Here is a 17,614-nt window from a genome sequence, read left to right on the forward strand (position 1 = left end):
GAGAGACAGCCTATGATCTAGATGGAGAAAGATATTAATATAAATAAGTAATTCTGGAAGAGAGGCTGCTATGAGGGTGAGACTATGAAAGTGTTGGGGTCAGGCAGACCTACTACTTGGGAAGACCTACAATATAAACTGTTTCATGTTCACTGTAAGGCTTCCCATGTTTCCACATTTGTTCAAGCTCCTATAAGGCCTATAAGGTCAACTGCACCTCCTTAGCAAGTAAGGGCAAAAGCCCCAGCAAAAATTCAAAAAATAAATGCCCATAGGTAGACTTCTGGGCCCAACAGGAACCACATCCATAAATGTAATCTTAGAAAAAAAGCCAGACGGAATACACTAAACCAAATACTTTTCAGCTGAGAGGGGCTGATTGGAGGGAGAAAAAAATACTAGGAACAAATATCGCTTTCCTTAGATAATGAAAAAGACCACTATAATTAGTGCCATTATGAGCCACGTGGATGCCGCATCTCTTTTCCAAACACTAGCTTGGTTTGACCATAAAGAATTAGCCACCAAATAGCATAAATAAGGAATTTCCTTGACTTTGCTTCTGTTTAATGTTTTGTTTCTTTTAGCAGGTTGTACTGCTTGTTTTATTTTATGTAGAATGGGCTTTGGCTCCCTCTTATGGGTGCTCTCCCAGCACTTAGTAATGTTTGCCAAATTTGTGCTCTCTAGGAACCCTGTATGAGGCTAAACAACTGATTTGAATAGGGACCTTGCCCTTGAAACTATTTCACCCAAGGCAATTCTTATCCAAATCCCAGAGATTATTTGGAGTTAATATGTATCAAAGTAATTTTTCATGTTCCACAAGGATGATTTCCACATTGTGTTCTGAACCTAGTTGTTGAATAAGCTTATCCCTATCAACTCTTCTAATTAATACTGAAGAGACCATTTCTCCCCAGAGCTGCTGAAGATTTTGCTTCCAGCCTCTGGGTCCTTAATGTTCTCTTCATCTTCTACTCAAAGAAATGCAGGTCTCAGGTCTCTGAGAGTGTAGGTTGGCACCATGCTCACTCTAGGTTCACCGTACCCCTACGAGGTAGAGCTGTTCCAGGGCAATTCCAAAGCAGATCCAGAAAGCCTCTACCTAAAATGACCCAGGACCACTAACTGCAGACTAGAGCATTTCTCTCCAGAGTTCTCTCCCACGACCCGGAAACTTGATGGACAGAGTCCCTAGAGGGTCCAAGCATACCACCTCTGAGATTAGGGCGAGAGAAGCACGGCAGAACTCGGCATGGCTTGGGCTGGGTATGGACAGAATACACTAAACCAAACTCCCAACTCACTCCACAGAGGCTGCAGTTCCATCACTCCCGTTTAGTGCCACTTGGCGACAGGGACGGATGTGGCTTACTGGATTGAGCCACATGACTACAAATCCCAAAAGCCTCCGGGACAAGCATACTTCAGTGTAAATAACATGTAAATACACTCTACGGGCACATGGGATGAAACCTGAAGTATCTTCAATAACATTTGAGCCCATGCTCATTTTGGTGCAGAAGGGAAACAAGCCTAAATGCTAAGGCCTGGGCCCTGGAGAAGGTGGGCTGTGAATTTCAATGATGAAGTTAAATTTATCGGGCAGCCAAATACCCTGATTCCCTAGACCCCATGATCTTGCACAGATCCCAGGAACAAGCAGTGTTGCATTTTTCTGCCCATGAAGTGTTTCCACGTAATAAATGTTACATTTTTCCATGTAGTTAACAGTTAAGAATGCAGGTCTATGCCATGAACCTGTCAAGTTATGTTCCTGAAGCCACACTGCATCAATGGCTGAATAATGGAGACACTTCCCACAGCCCTACACACTATTATTTAGATTCTGTTTAGCTGCTGTAAATCCTCTCTCCTCCTCCACGGTTCGTAGAGGCTCTTCTGACCCTATTATACCCCCGACTCAGCCATTTCATCCCGTCTCCCCGGCCACTTGTCCCCATATTTTGTTCTAAATCAGTGAAGTAGATGGTGTTCCCCACTCATATCATGCTACCACAGCCAGCAGGAGGTGGAAAGAAAAATGTCACCCAGTCACTGAACAGCTGGGTCCTAGCCCCAACTCTGAAGCAGCATGGCCTATTGGTTAGAGCACAAGGCCTGGGAGCTAGAAGGACCTAGGTTCCAATCCCAGCTCCGCCACTTGTCAGGTGTGTGTCCTTGGGTAAGTCACCACTTCCCTGTGCCTCAGTTCCCTCATCTGTAAAATGACTTCGCGGCCCATGTGGGACAGGGACTGTGTCCAACCTGATTAACTTGTATCTACCCCAGGGCTTAGAAAAGTGCCTGAGATGTTCTTCCCCTTGACTCTATACTGCCATTGTTCTTGTCTGTCCGTCTCCCCCGATTAGACTGTAAGTCCGTCAAACGGCAGGGACTGTCTCTACCTGTTGCCGACTTGTTCATTCCAAGTGCTTAGTGCAGTGCTCTGCACATAGTAAGCGCTCAATAAATACTATTGAATAAAGCAAGAAAAGAAAACAAAAAAAACTCCTAGTTCAGAGTAGTGGGGAGCTGGTTGGTTTGATATGATCTCCCTTCTCATCTCTCTCAATTAATGGAAAATAGTGACCACTCCCTTTGCACCCAGCACTGTACCAATCACTTGGGGGAATTGGTAGGCATGATTCCTGCCCCAATCTAGCAGAGGAGGGAGAAACTAAAATCAACTATAGCTAAGAGTGAGTAAAAGAATATAAAATCATGAACCTAAGTGCTATAGGGTGATGTGAGTCTCCAGGTACTTAGGTGGAGGCTCCTGCCCAGCTCCAATCCATCACTCCATCTCTCTCCCCCCTGCCACCACACCCTCTCCCTGCCACAACCTTGCACACCTGGGATCTGGGAGTCTCAGCAGCTCCATTCTGAAGGCCTTGCTCACTGATTTACAAAACATAAATCCTGGGGGCCAGGCAAAAGACAGATAAGGGAGGCCAGAGGCAAGTATGGGGTTGGGACAGGGGAGAAAAAACTGCTCCAAACAAGGAAGAAGAGAAAAGGAGATGTGAGAGGGGAGGAAGGGTGAAGGAAGAAGTGGATTTACCGGGAGTGATTAGTGCATGACCTGTCAACTGGCTGTAAATATTGTATAACTAAACCTGAGGTATGGTTTACAAGCAGTCTTTCAAATTATGACAGTTGGTTCCTAAAACATTGTGTCCTGTCAAAACTTTAATCATAACCAATTTTTTCACTAGAATACCACAAATGGGAAAGTGATCCCTGAATTACAGTAAGAAAAACTGGTTTTAACCAAAACTATTCTTAATTGTGTAGTCACTTTAATAGTATAGCTACACCAAAATTTATATTGCAAGCAAGCAATCTTAAGAACATAAAAATCAAATTTAAGGTTAATGTGGTAGAGTATCATATTGTACAATGTACATTATCCCATGTTCAAATGATATGACTAGCATAGACAAATTTTTAACTTCAATTTTCACCCCAAAATGACCTCATAGGTGGGTCTGACTGGATGAGGTTTCCTCTTAAACTCACCCCTTTGTCTTCCCTAAATCATGTCCTCATAACTATTTGGTTTGTGCAACCCTGAATCTGCATTTCCCAGACTCATATATCTCCTGTCCAGTGTTGCTTTTTAAATTCATTCTTTTTTTTTTTAAAGTCACATGTACATAAAACTAGGTTGGCCCCTTTTCCAGCTGCAATGCCTCTCCTCACGCATTTCCATGACCACTACAGCCAAGTGGGCCAGGAAAGGGTTCCGTGGGAGGAGACAGTTCCTTTCCCAAGCCTCCCATGCACCTGGCTATCTTACCGGGACAAAGCTGTGGCAGTCCTGGGGACTGCATGTGGGGAGAAGGGGCATGGTGTTAACCTTCCAGATCCCAGATTGGTCTGGACGCCCCCAAACAGGACAGTGATTGTCCTGGTGGGTGGAAGGTTGGAGCTGGGAAAGGGGTAGCCCAGTCATATGCAATGGTGTTTTAAAATGTTGGCAAGAAAGGAGATGGAAGCCTGCAGGATTCCATGGGGATAAGGAAAGCATCCAGGAGCTAAACTGAGAAATAAGAGAAAAGGTTTAAAGAGAGGAGAGAACAAGAACAGACTTGTATTACATCTACATCAATCGCTCAGCCTTTTTTGAATACGCACTTTTTTATGGTATTTGTTCAGCACTTACTTTCTGACAAACACTGTTCTAAGCACTGGCATAGGTTCAGATTAATTAGGTTGGACACACAGTCTAAGTGGGGGCTCACAGTCTAAGTAGGATGGAGAAGAGGCACTGAATCCCCATTTTATGTTTGACAAAACAGAGACACAGAAGTGAAGTGATTTGTCCAAGGTGACACAAAAAGCAATTGGAAGAGCTGGGATTATAACCCAGGTCCTCAGACTCCAGGCCCTGGCTCTTGCCATGATGCTCTAGCCCATGATGTTACATGTTCTCAGTGTGGGCCCACCCCCAACTGGGAGTAGAGCTCTGTTCAAGTGCTTGGGAGAATACAACAGAGTTGGTAGACATGATATCTGTTTACCATCACCAGGCAGGGGTTGTGTCTTTCACATCTACTGTACTCTCACAAATACTCAGCAAATTGCTTTACCCAGCAGGAAATTTTGAGGGCAGGGATCTGATTTACCAACACTACTGTACTGTACTTTTCCAAGTACTTAGTACAATGCTCTGCACATATTAAGCATTCAGTAAATAACCACTGATTGAAAGACTTCTGATAAGTAAAAAGGAAAAATAACGATTGTCATCTAAATTCAACCAGTCAACATTACAGGTTCTCTTTTCCAGGATTTTGGAAAATCCTCAAATATTCCCAAGATAAACTCTCTTGGAAAGCAAACCATATAATTACAAAGAGTCTGGCTTTGTATGGCTTCATCAAAAGTCTGATGTATGTTTGATTTAGCTAAAATTCACATTTTTTAAATAATAATGAATTAAGCAATTCTGTTAATCTGTTTATTCAACTCCCTTTTCAGCATAAACTTCAAGGGAGATAAAATTTCAATCACTTGAACTAAAGATGGATAATCATCTATCAAATTTAACTTTTGTCTTTTCCTCCCAAATGCTGGCACATTATCCACCATCGCTAAAACCTTCCTTGAATCTAAAGTTCTGCAGCAAATAAGCACTTACTTGCCTCGATTTATCACACTGACTTCAAGAACAAATACGGTTTGATAACAGACATCAAAACTTAAGTGGCATGCATAATAGCGATTATCTGAGTGAAAATACAGAAGAGGCTGAAAATGAATTAAATGAAAAAATAAAAATGGTTGGTAGAAAGCTTGAATTATATCACATAAAATTACAAGGCTGGAAAAATTTTACTCTAAAAGGCAGAAAAAAGGAACTCAACTGACATATCAAAGCCTAAAATCACATGCCACAAAACTTGATCAGGCCATTAATTTTTCCTTAAATCTGAACTGAAAAGGTGACCCTTTGAAAACAACAACAAATTTTTTCCTTATGCTGGATTTATGTATTTTTTTTTTTTTAGCAAATTGCTGCTACATTTGTGACAGTAGACTAAGAGGACCCTTAAAGCATAAAAGATAAATCTTTCCATTTATTAGCAATTATGTGAGCCAGCAGTGTTGGAAAGGTCAGCAGACCCCCTGCTAAATGATAATGGCCGATCATGTATGAGGGACAAAATAAACAGAAATATACCATGGCAGAGCATTGTACTAAATGGCATGGAACTCAGTGAGGGCAATCTATTAGCAGATGGTTTGTAAAAAGTTTTGCAAAAGCCTTTACTCATCCCCTATTTTTTAATTGCAACATGTACACAGGTGTTCTGACTAATGAATAACAATTCAGATGAAGATCATATAGCCCATCTTAATACGTAACTACCACTTCCCCTCCAGAAACGTAACTACTGTAAATTATTTTTGAGCATTCTAGGAAGAGCAACTTTTATGGCAACCTGGGGCATTTTTGTGACAGAAATATTTAACAACACACTAGACATCTCATGCAACTATGCTCTCATCTATAAATAGTTCTTTTCCTTCCATCAACCTTATCAAAATGAATGTAATGTACAGAAAAGATTTTTAGCTATAGGTAGCTACTCTAAGCAACCAATTACTGTATAGAATCGACACCAAAGAACTTGATTTTTGCATTTCCAGGTGGACTCTAATAGTTACTACAGAAGAGCTATAAAAGAGGTACGAAATAAATACTTTGGCCATAAACCTCGGGCATCCTATGCCTTTCATCAAACCATTGCAATTAATATGAAATTCTAAATACAGAATATAAAGCCACATAAATAGTATAACAGCCAAGTCCTGTCTAAGAAGCCATATGTTTTTTCCCATTGTTCAAAAAAAGGAGATGACTTCCCGTCACTTATGTTTCTGATTAGCAAGGTGATTTATGCCACAATCACTAAAAATGCCAGCAAGTGAATGAGAAAATGCATAGTGACTGCACCAGATGTGCACAATAAACAGGAATCCCATTGTAATCTCTGGTACTTAGTTTATATGAAGGTAATGTAAGAAACACTCTTGGATATGGCAAAGTCACTCTTTTTTTACATTTGACTATAAATGATATGAAATAAATTGTGTGTTTTATTCTTTATGGCATGCATACATTGATAAATTAGGTACAGTTTTGTATCCCGACTTATCTACAAGACAAACCTGGCTAAGATCATGGGGATTAATTGCTTCAGAAGTGTGAAATGCAGCTTTTCCATTCTTTTCTGCACACTCAGTGAAGAAACAATGATTAATCACTGTTTAACTATTCTCTTGAGGATCTACAAGATTGCCAAAGCAGGGCTTATCCTCATAAATCCAAAAAACACAGGTTTAAATTTGTTGCCAACAACTGAAAGAACATGAACTTAAAGTCATTCGTTATCAGATTAAAATAATGTCAAGGTTTTAGAATCCCTACTGTTGCACAATTCTCTTTAATCTCCTAATACGACAGGAAATTAGATTATCACAAAAGATTCAGGAAAAATGTGTATATTTTACAAAGGTAAAAATGAGTACCTAAACAGGAATTTACCAAAACCGTGTCACTCCACAAATAGCCATCACACTATAGGTCTCTGCACACAAACTGTGGCACCAGGGGAAGTATTATCATATTAATAGATCTAATTATTAGCCTTAAGTATTAACCCAGTCTAAAATCCAATATATTCATTCTCTGTTTTACAATATATGATGAAAGAAAACAATTCAGCTTTAATTTTACCTAAAAAACATGGCTAGTCCAGTGGAATTTCACTGTACACCAGCTGTGGCCTACTGACACACACTGGAAATCTGGACAGATTTTCCTGATCACTTCTAGAATTTAGCTAGCACACTGTATGCCACCAACATTGATGAAATTTTTTGGAAACCATCCCTGCTAAAACAAATTGCTCAGTTTAATTCGCTTTTTCCTTTGCTTTCTGGTGGCAGGGGCAAAAAGGATGAGGAACCATTTTTTAATTCTTTTTGAAACAATTCATGTTTGTGTAAAGGACATTTATAAAATAAATGATAGCTGGCTATTATTAAAATTTATCAAATGGCATAAAGGGAGTAGTTTATCCTAAAACTAAAGAATCTATGCTTCAAATTAATATTCTCAAGTAATTCATGTTATAAAATAGATTATATTACAAAATGATCCCTGATTAGCTGGTTGAACAAGGCTATTTTTGAAAATAAATTTTACAATTTCTCTCCAAAACCGTCCCTTGAGAAATTTTATTTTCGGTATCTAAAAAAACAATGGCTCTGTCAAAATTCAGAACCCAAATATTAACCACTAAAAGAAAAACAATTTCTTTAATCTGGTTCGGGTTAGCGGGGATCTAAATAGGGAGAAAGTTAAATTACGTCCAGACCTTAAGATATAGTTTAAAGGATCAACATATGTTAGTTCTCAATTATCCAGGGGCAGTTTTTCTGAATACTCACACATAGTTTCTGTTCTTTTTCTCTCCAACCTGCCTTCCTTCCATATGTGATTAGACTGTTTCATTGCTCTTTAATAACTCCCAAAGAGGAGCAATACAAAGAATAGAATATATAGAACTGATTATCAATTTCATTATTAAGTCTTTTAAAAGTGACTGGGGAGAAGGGGAAGCTAGAATCTGGAATTAGGGTTTGGGATTTCCCATGTTATGGTTTCTTCTGGAGTCTGCTCTACTCCAACAAACTGTGAGAGTCAGATGTATAATTAAGCGTCTGCTCTACTCCAACAAACTGTGAGAGTCAGATGTATAATTAAGCGTCTACACTTCAATATAATCAGCCTTTCTAGCACTTAGCTGTATACTCATCCTCACCTACATATCTGCATATTCCGATTTTATTATATGCTGATATATGAAGATTGTTTTTGTATGTCTGTCTCCCTGGAATAGACTGTAAGCCCATCAATGGGCAGGGACTGTCTCTATCGGTTGCCAAATTGTACATTCCAAGCGCTTAGTACAGTGCTCTGCACATAGTAAGTTGCTCAATAAATACTATTGAATGAATGAATAAATCATTTCAGGGGACTGTTACTTCATCATGACACATTTGGTTTAGTCCCTCTCTCTCCTGATTCTTCCTGGTGTCCAATCTGAATAGTTTGCATCCATCCCAGTGCTTAGAACAGTGCCTTGGCACATCGTAAATGCTTAACAAGTACCATAATTAATTATTACTAATGCTGTCATGACTACATCATATTTTTGTTCACTTCTTCAATTGTATTAATTGAGCAATTAAGTATTAAGTGTATTGGGAAAATACAATGCAACAATAAACAGACACATTCGCTACCCACAATGAGCTTACATTCTAGACAGACAGACATCAATACAAATAAATTACAGATATGTACATAAGTGCTTTGGGGCTGGAAGCAGGGAAAAACAAAGGGAGCAAGTCAGGGTGACACAGAAAGAAGGCAGTGGGAGAAGAGGAAGCAGAGGTGGTCTGGGAAGGCCTCTTGGAGGAGTTGTGCCTTCAATAAGGCTTTGAAGAGGAAAACAGTAATTGTCGGATTTCAAGAGGTAGGGCGTTCCAGGCCAGAGGCAGAATGTGGGCCAGAGGTTGGCGGTGAGACCCAGGCACAGTGAGAAGGTTAGTATAGAGGAGAATAGTGTATGGACCGGGTTGTAGAAGGAGAGTAGTGAGGTGAGGTAGGAGGGGAAAGGTAGTGGGAATGTTTTAAAGCCAATAGTGAAGAGTTTTTGTTTGATGCAGACGTGGATGGGCAACCACTGGAGTTTTTTGAGGAGCAGGGTGTCCTCAATGTTTTTGTAGAAAAACGTGTTGTAGAAAAATGATCCGGGCAACAGATTTAAGTATGGACTGGAATGGGGAGAGAGGCTTTGTTTCTCTGACTCTCCCATGAAAATAGAAGTTCTTAATGGGCAGGGAAGTGTCTTCTGCCTGCTTCTGTTGTATCTTCCCCATCTCTTAATACAAAGGGTTGTATTCAGAAGCTGCTCAATAAACATCATTATTACTACTATTAAATTTAATAATTATTTTATTTTACTAAAGAAACCCAAGTCAATAAAGTTAAAAGCATGTATTGTTTAAGGAAAAATCTCATTGTAATATATAAGCCTTGACCGATGCTACATGCATCCATTTCTTTCAATACCTCACTGCATTCCATTCACACTTACCTCAACTCAACAGCTTCTAGCAAAAATGCCTAATGAAACCATGTTTTATTGCAGAACTGACTGTTCTCTCTACACTTCTCTTCTCTCAAAACTATTATCTTCATCCAAAAATGTATAAAATATCCATTAAGCACTAAACTATGTATTATTTCTGGAGCATATTCCTATGAGTATATAATACAATAAAAATATAAACAGCATATCAAAAGGTAGCAAAAACCAAGGACAAATTCTCTCTCTCTCTCTAGCAACAATGAAAATACCTTTTCCCTACTAGTCCTACTCCAAATAGTCAATTTAGGCTACTTAGAATCATCCTAATGATGAGTGCTTTAACCACTGAAAAATATTGCTCTTATGAATAACGCTATATGTCTGTTATATTGTTCTGTTGTACTCTCCCAAATGCTTAGTACAGCGTTCTGCACACAGTAAGCACTCAATCAATATGACTAAATAATAGTTTATCCATGTCCAACATGAAATTAATTAGCCACAGTCAATCACAAAGGAATTCTAATCTCAGTTCAATAAATCTATATAACTACTATATAATCATTTCTTCTACAACACTGTAGTTAAAGTCCTGAAGAACTTTGGGTAATGGGGAAATTATGTTATAGTAATCATTGACTCAATGGAAATTAATGGGATGGGAGATGGTTCAAACTGACCGCCTTGACATTTCTGATACAAAGTCTATATTATTATGTTAGAGGGCAAGGACACGGCCAAAGTGGTGTGCTTTAAAACACGCCTGGCATGAACATTGCAGGAAAGGAAGCACAAGTAAAAATACCAAGGGACTGGTTTTTCTATACTTCCCAGAAGTTACTGTACAGTATGGGAGGAGTTTGACTTCTCTGCCTTTAGTGGGAGAGCTCCACCCCATTATGGGCATGTAGGATTTTTCCTTAGAGGGATAACTGAGAAGAAGGTTTAGTTCTCTCAGTGTGCTGTGCTCATTCTCAACGGCTCCTGGTTGGGACCACGCCGAAAGAAGAGTTACCCACAGTAATTCATTTCTTTCTGCTTAAGCTATGCAAAAGGTGAAAAAAGAAGGGAGGGTGTGCTAATTGGGGTTATTTAGTCTAAATTATTTTCCCATTTACTTCTTCCAAGCAAAGCCTAAGGATGACCATGCAGTCAAGCCTACGGTGAGAGACTTTACAATTTATGCTTTGCATCTGCAGCTTTAAAGTAATGCCTTTCTGTATTCTGTCTTCAGGCCCTATAACTCCCTTCCTTGCCTCAAAAATCACCAGACCTCAATGCTTCCCACGTCATAGTCTTCTCCCCCCCGCAAAAAAAAACAAAAACCCACCACCACCAACAAAAAAACACATGTTCCAGCCAATTTTCTCAATTCTACCCATATTTAAGTCATCTCTTCCATTTAGAATTTCTGGCCACTCTCAGTACCTGGGCATATACGCATATTTGATATTTCTAGGTCTCCCTATTAGTTGGTTGAGGGCAGGGAATGTGACTTCTGCATCTGTTGCATCTCCTAAGTGATTCACACAGCGCAATATAGTAGATGATCAATACACACCACTAGTATTATTGTGCTGAACTGATGTGCTGATTTATGGATTATGTTATACCTGAAAAAGACTAGTCTTGTGGACAGAACACTCCCTATTACTAAATTCTATCCAAACTGTGCAATGGAAATATACTCTCACATGTGACAATGCAGTAAACTGCAGTAGTATTTTGTAACTAGAGTTAAGACGCAAGCAACTTCTGAAAGGCTAATAATTCACAAAGATCACTGTCGACATTGGCTACCTCCAAGGCATATTACTTTTCTTATTTTATTTCCACGGTTAAGACAAAGTTTGAGAACACTAACTACTTACTGTTAGCTCATAAACTTGGCACTTTCCTCAACTCATCTCACAGTCTTATTCCCCATTTTACAGATGAGATAATTGAGGCACAGATAAGTGAAGTGACTTGCCCACGGACACACAGGAGACAAGTAGCGAAGTCCTTCTGACTTCCAGCCCGATGCTCTATCCACTAGGCCAGGCTGCTTCTCATCTAGCCCCAAGAACCCAGGGATCTAGTTCAATGAAATAACTGGTCCTTGCAAAAATCCCTTTCTTCTCTGTTACTTCATCTCAAGGAGCCTTAAAAATCTCCTCCTTGCAAGGGGTTCTCAGCCCTTAGGATGAACTAGTGTAAAACGAACTTCCCTGGCAAGATCCTCAAGGAGCCCCAGACAGAATCAGTTCTGATCCAAATCCAAACAGTCTAAGCGGAATTGGACCCATTTTCTACTCAAAGTCATGGATCATCAGGCTTTGGCTATAGACAGTGATTCAATCAATGGTATTTATTGAGAGCTTACTGAGTCAGAGCACAGGAATAATAAATGCTTGGGAGAATACAATACAATAGAACTGGAAGACACAATCCTTTCCTTCAAGGAGCTTATGGTCTATCGGGAAAGACATTAAAATAAATTATGGAAATGGAAGAGGATAAGGAAACGTACGTAAGGGCTGTGGCGATGGATGAGCATCAAGGGCTTAAGGCCCAAGAGCAGAGGTGATGCAGAGGAGAGGGGAAATGAGTGGTTAGTCAGGTGGAGCAGACAGTAGTAAAGGCTTTAAAGATAGGGAGGGTGATGGTCTGTCAGACATGAAGGAGGAAGAGCAGAGGAAGGACATAGCAAGGGGGGAAGGGTGACACTGACAAAAAAGAGGCACGATGAGTAGGTGGACTGTAATAATAATAATTATGGTACTTTTAAGTGCTTTCTATGTGCCGCCACTGTACTTAGTAGTAGATTATCTAGGTAAGGTAGGAGGGGGAGAGTTAATTGAGTGTCTAAAAGCTAACGGTAAGGAGTTAGTCCTCAGATTTTAGAGCCGAGGATCCAACGAAAGACACCTCCCATTTAGGCCCTCCTAGGAATGGAAGTATTCCTGGGAGCAGACATGTGAGGGCCAAGAGAACTGGGAGACTGGAAGAAATGCTTAGGAAAAGCTCTAAACTAGCAATATACTCCTAGAAGACATACTCACATTTTCGAGGTGCTTCTCAAGGTTGGTCCACTCCTGCCATTTCATATGTCCCAATAATAATGAAAAATTCATCACTAGCATGTGGTATTTGTTCAGCATTTACTCTGTGCTAAGCAATGTTCTAAGCACTGGGGTAAGACAGGTGATCACCAGGTCCGCACAGTACCTGTCCCACATGGGGTTCACAGCTTAAGTAGGAGGGAGAACATATACTGAATCCCCATTTTACTGAAGAAGAAACAGAAGCACAGAGAAGTGAAGCCACTTGCCCAAGATCACCCAGGAAGCAGGCCCAGGCTCTTGCCACTGGGCACTGCTGCTTCCCAAATGGTAGCAGTAAATGATATTACGCTGTCTGAAATGGCATGCTTCATCTGTCTCACCACTTACAAAACAATTTTCAGAAAAGGAAGCAACTTTATAGACATGCAGAAAGAAAAACTTACAGAATTAACTGGGTTTTATCCGTTCTGATATACTGCAATGTTCTATTGCTCTGGGCTACTATAATGTGCGATTGCCACTCAACTATTATGAAGGATTGGCATAGCGATGTCATCAACCAGATCGCACTAAACTCCATATGTGCACGACTATGTTGAGAACTCTAAAGAATATTAAATTTGAAATAGACTGTAATATAAAAGTGAAAATAGCCACCCTAGCCATCATAAAAGGCCAGCTGAAAATACATCTATCCAAAACAAGAGAGAAAATATTTATATATATATATATGTATATACACACACACACATATATATATCCGTGTGTACATATATATACGTTTGTGTGTGTGTGCGTGCATGTATATATGTGTGTTTGTCTGTGTACATGTGTGTGTTTGCATATGTATATATTCCTGTCCAGATATGTGCAAATCACCCAAGTTGCCAACTTGGGCAGATACCATCACCTTCTATACACAAGCAGCATGTGCCCACTAGTAACACTGGGAGAATAGGAATGGCTCCTGAGAAAAGAAGTGGACCACCACGGGGAAAGAAGTGTAGAAGGGATTTAGGGGAGACTATCAGAGAAAGGGGGTAAATGAGTATCTCAGTGTGGGAACTTTGAATCCAAGGAGAAGAAAGGTACCTAAGATGGTGGCTTTCAATGGGACGTCACTGAAGGTAGGAGAGGAAGAGAAAGTGTTTCACTGGGGAAAGGAACCCTAGGCAACAGAGAAAAGATTCGATAACATTTGAGAAAAGACAATGCAAGGAGAAAAACAAGAAAATAAGAGTTTAACTGAGCATCTGAAAAAAGAAAAGGAGAGCTAATGGAAAGCAAAAGACTGTTGGAAAAAGACAGGAGAAAAGAGGAGAAGGGGGGCAGTGAGTCAACCTGAGAGGACACAGTTGACAGCATGGACGAAAGGAGAGAGATCAGAGGGAATAAAAGAAGACAAGAGGGTGCCATAGTGAAACCAAGCATGGATTACAGGAATTGGAAACTGGAGTAGAGGGCCATAATGAAAAATCAAATGTGGGTCATGGGTTCAAATCCCGGCTCTGCCACCTGTCAGCTGTGTGACTTTGGGCAAGTCACTTAACTTCTCTGTACATCAGTTACCTCATTCTGTAAAATAGGGATGAAGACTGTGAGCCCCACGTGGGACAATCTGATCACCTCGTATCCTCCCCAGAGCTTAGAACAGTGCTTTGCACATAGTAAGTGCTTAACAAATGCCATCACTGTTATTATTAAACATCAGGTGGGAAGGAAGAGGAGAAGAGTAGCTGGGGAAAGAGACGGGGAGGAGGAAAGAAGAGAAAGGAGGAGGAAAAACTTAATGGCAATATGACCCAGAAGGATAGGTGCATAAAATGAAACATTACATATCACAAACCTTTGAGAAGTTGTGTGCAAGTTCACAGGGCTAGTAGGACGTTTGAAGTTGCATTACGGTATTGTTCAGCTTGACTTCAGGACTAGGACCAGCTGAATCAGGAACAGAATGGATCGGATCAGATGTTCTCATCCAGATTGCTTGGAGAACATACGATGTACCTGCAGAGAAATGAAAAGTATCTGATTTATAAGTATGATTACCCAAACAAAACACAATGGAAGAGGAAAATGGGGTAAAAAAAAATCCTTTTTTATTCCACTGTCCCTTAAAAATTTCACATATGAACCTAATTACAAGATTACCAGCATCTACTCCCTTGTTCTTTTGAGAAGCGCTCGACAATATTATCAGTACAGGTCATTAAGCAAGCCAGATTCTAATTCTACCCAGGACCAAACTGCCTATATTCCAACTCCACAGAGTCACGTATAAGGCATTTTGCTGCAGATGGTCTTGAAAGAGGAAAAAAAAGAACACAGAAGACACAGGGCATGAGGCAACATCTGTGTAAGCTCCTTGTGGGGAAGGAACTGTGTTACATTGTAGTCTCCCAAGCATGTAGCACAGTGTTCTGCACACAGTAATGGAACAATAAATGTCTATCAGAAAAAAGATAGTATTTCTAAGACACCTGGTATTTAAAATCAACAAACCTGAAGAAAACATCCACGTAAACTATTAGCAGCGCAGTTGAGGATCATTTATGGCACTTGTTGGTCAAAACTGGATGGTCTTCATAGTTCACATTTTTCTAAGTGGCTTACTGACCAGCCAATACAAGAAACGATACACTTTAGATGGGAACCACTGCTGGCCCTTCCTGAGTACCTCTTCATTCCTGATTTCAAACTTGCCTGCAGCTAATCACTAACCCTTTTGTGCGCACTGGTCTCAGTGGTGAGCAATATTCCCTGCAGATGGAATGGAACAATTTGGGAATAAACACCTGCAGAAATGGCTGGCTGCAAGTTAGGCCAAATTCAGAGCCCAGACCAGACTGAATTACTTAGTAGGCCATATTCAGTTTACAGCATGCATTCTCTCCCCACCCACCGCACACTAGAAAGATGCATGGGAGCAGACAAAAGAGTACGATATTAAATGTACCATTATACTGTGAAAATCGAAATCAGTGATGTTGTCGAATTAACTGGGTTTTATCCGTTCTGATATACTGCTACAATAGAACTAGCTGAAATCTACTGCAATTTGGTAAGAATTTATTGTATTTATTAGTTGATGCTACTTTTCACCCTAAAATCTCACCTCAATCTGTGGTACAGTTACTGGTATCTGGTAGCAAAGGCTATTCTCCGTGAAGAAAAATTCATAGACTTAAAAGAACTAATGTTTTCACTTCACTTGCAGAAGCAATAATAACAATTTGTAATAATTTATTCATTACTGTATTTATTGAGAGCTTACTATGTGCAGAGCACTGTACTATGCGCTTGAATAATGACGGCATTTGTTAAGCACTTAAGATGGGCCAAGTACTGTTCTAGCGCTGGGATAGATACAAGGTAATGAGGTTGTCCCACGTGGGGCTCACAGTCTTCACCCCCATTTTACATATGAGGTCACTGAGGCACAGAGAAGTTAAGTGACTTGCCTAAGGTCACACAGCTGACAAGTGACAGAGTGGGGATTAGAACCCACGACCCCGACTCCCAAGCCAGGGCTCTTTCCACTAAGCCATGCATCAGAGGATATGACATTAATTGAGCACCAGTGAATGAAGGGCACTACACTCAGAGCTAAGTTCCCTGCCCACAAGGTGTTGATATTCTGATTGGTTTGTTGAATTTTCCTTTTTTTTTCCCTTTAAAATGGCACTTGATAAACACTTACTTAGTGCCAAACACCGTTCTATGTGCTAGGGTCGATACATGTTAATTAGGCCAAAGACAGTCCCTGTCCCATATGGGGCTCACAGTCTAAGTATGAGGGAGAACAGGTATTCCCAATTTACAGTTGAAGAAACAAGCACAGAGAAGTTAAGTGACCTGCTCAAAATCACACAGCAAGCAACTGACAGAGCGATTAGAATTCACATCCTTCTGACTTCCAGGCCTAGGCTCTCTCCACTAGGCCACACTGCTTCTACACTTGTTTTCAACTTTATGCTAAATGAATATGTCTGTAAATACCATAGGCTGTTAACTGATGAAAGTCAATGAAACTAGTAAAGTGATCTAAGGATTTGATTTTATATGGATGAACCTAGAAATTCCGTAGAAACGTAAGTCTCTTAGTCTCTTTGTGATTTCCACCAAAATTTGTCTCGATATAATGTACTTTAGTATCTTTCAATTTTTCCAATGTGTGTTCACCCTTTGAATACACATTTGATGTATCACCTACATCTTGGATAAAACCAAGTCTATCACTAATACTTGTAACGAATGGGAATCATTTTCAATTAGTAGGAGATCAGGCAAAAAACGTTCTATTGATAATATTATTAAATTATAATCAATCACATCTTGATAATTGTCCACTTCTAAAACTGTCTTTTAGTTTTATATTTCTCTCATTGTTGTATCTGCTGTTAATCTTGTATTACTCTAGACTGATCCATTAAAAATAACACAATAAAGGAAATGGAGGCAAAGGGTCTTCCGGAAGAAGGAAGGAAAGAGGCTTAAAAACAGAATGAAAGCAAATGAAAAGACATTCTAAGAGGAGGAGAGGGTAACAAAGACTACTGTTTCCCTTTTACCAAATTAACGGTCCAGAGACAAATGTGTAGAGGGGAGGTGTACCACATTCTCATTGAAAGGATATACAAGTTCTTCTATTTTCTCTATATTCTCGTAGGAGTTGCATAAATGTAGAGAAATTCAGAAACAGATATACACATGCATATATAAAAATTATTGTCAGTGTATAAGTTACTGCTGCCCTGGGACTGCAATAATTTATGTAACATCTGTTTTCATATTTTTTCTAATTTTTTTCTAATTAACATGCATATTTAACGCATAAATGCTCCAACCATCTCTTTTCTGCTGAGTTTGCGTCCCTCCCCCCTCTTTTTT

At 39.9% G+C, this 17,614-nt stretch overlaps 1 protein-coding gene across 12 annotated transcripts in view; it reads right to left on the reverse strand.

Moving 5' to 3' along the window:
- Positions 1-17,614, reverse strand: part of TBC1D5 (TBC1 domain family member 5) — a 442,854-nt gene that overhangs the window by 317,911 nt on the left and 107,329 nt on the right. For all 12 annotated transcript variants that reach the window (XM_029070199.2, XM_029070200.2, XM_029070204.2 and 9 more), the window contains one exon: positions 14,571-14,731. The gene's annotated coding sequence lies outside the window, so the exon portion shown is untranslated. The remainder of the gene's footprint in view (positions 1-14,570; positions 14,732-17,614) is intronic.

Source organism: Ornithorhynchus anatinus, chromosome 8 (assembly GCF_004115215.2).
Source record: "Ornithorhynchus anatinus isolate Pmale09 chromosome 8, mOrnAna1.pri.v4, whole genome shotgun sequence".
Classification (NCBI taxonomy): Eukaryota; Metazoa; Chordata; class Mammalia; order Monotremata; family Ornithorhynchidae; genus Ornithorhynchus; species Ornithorhynchus anatinus.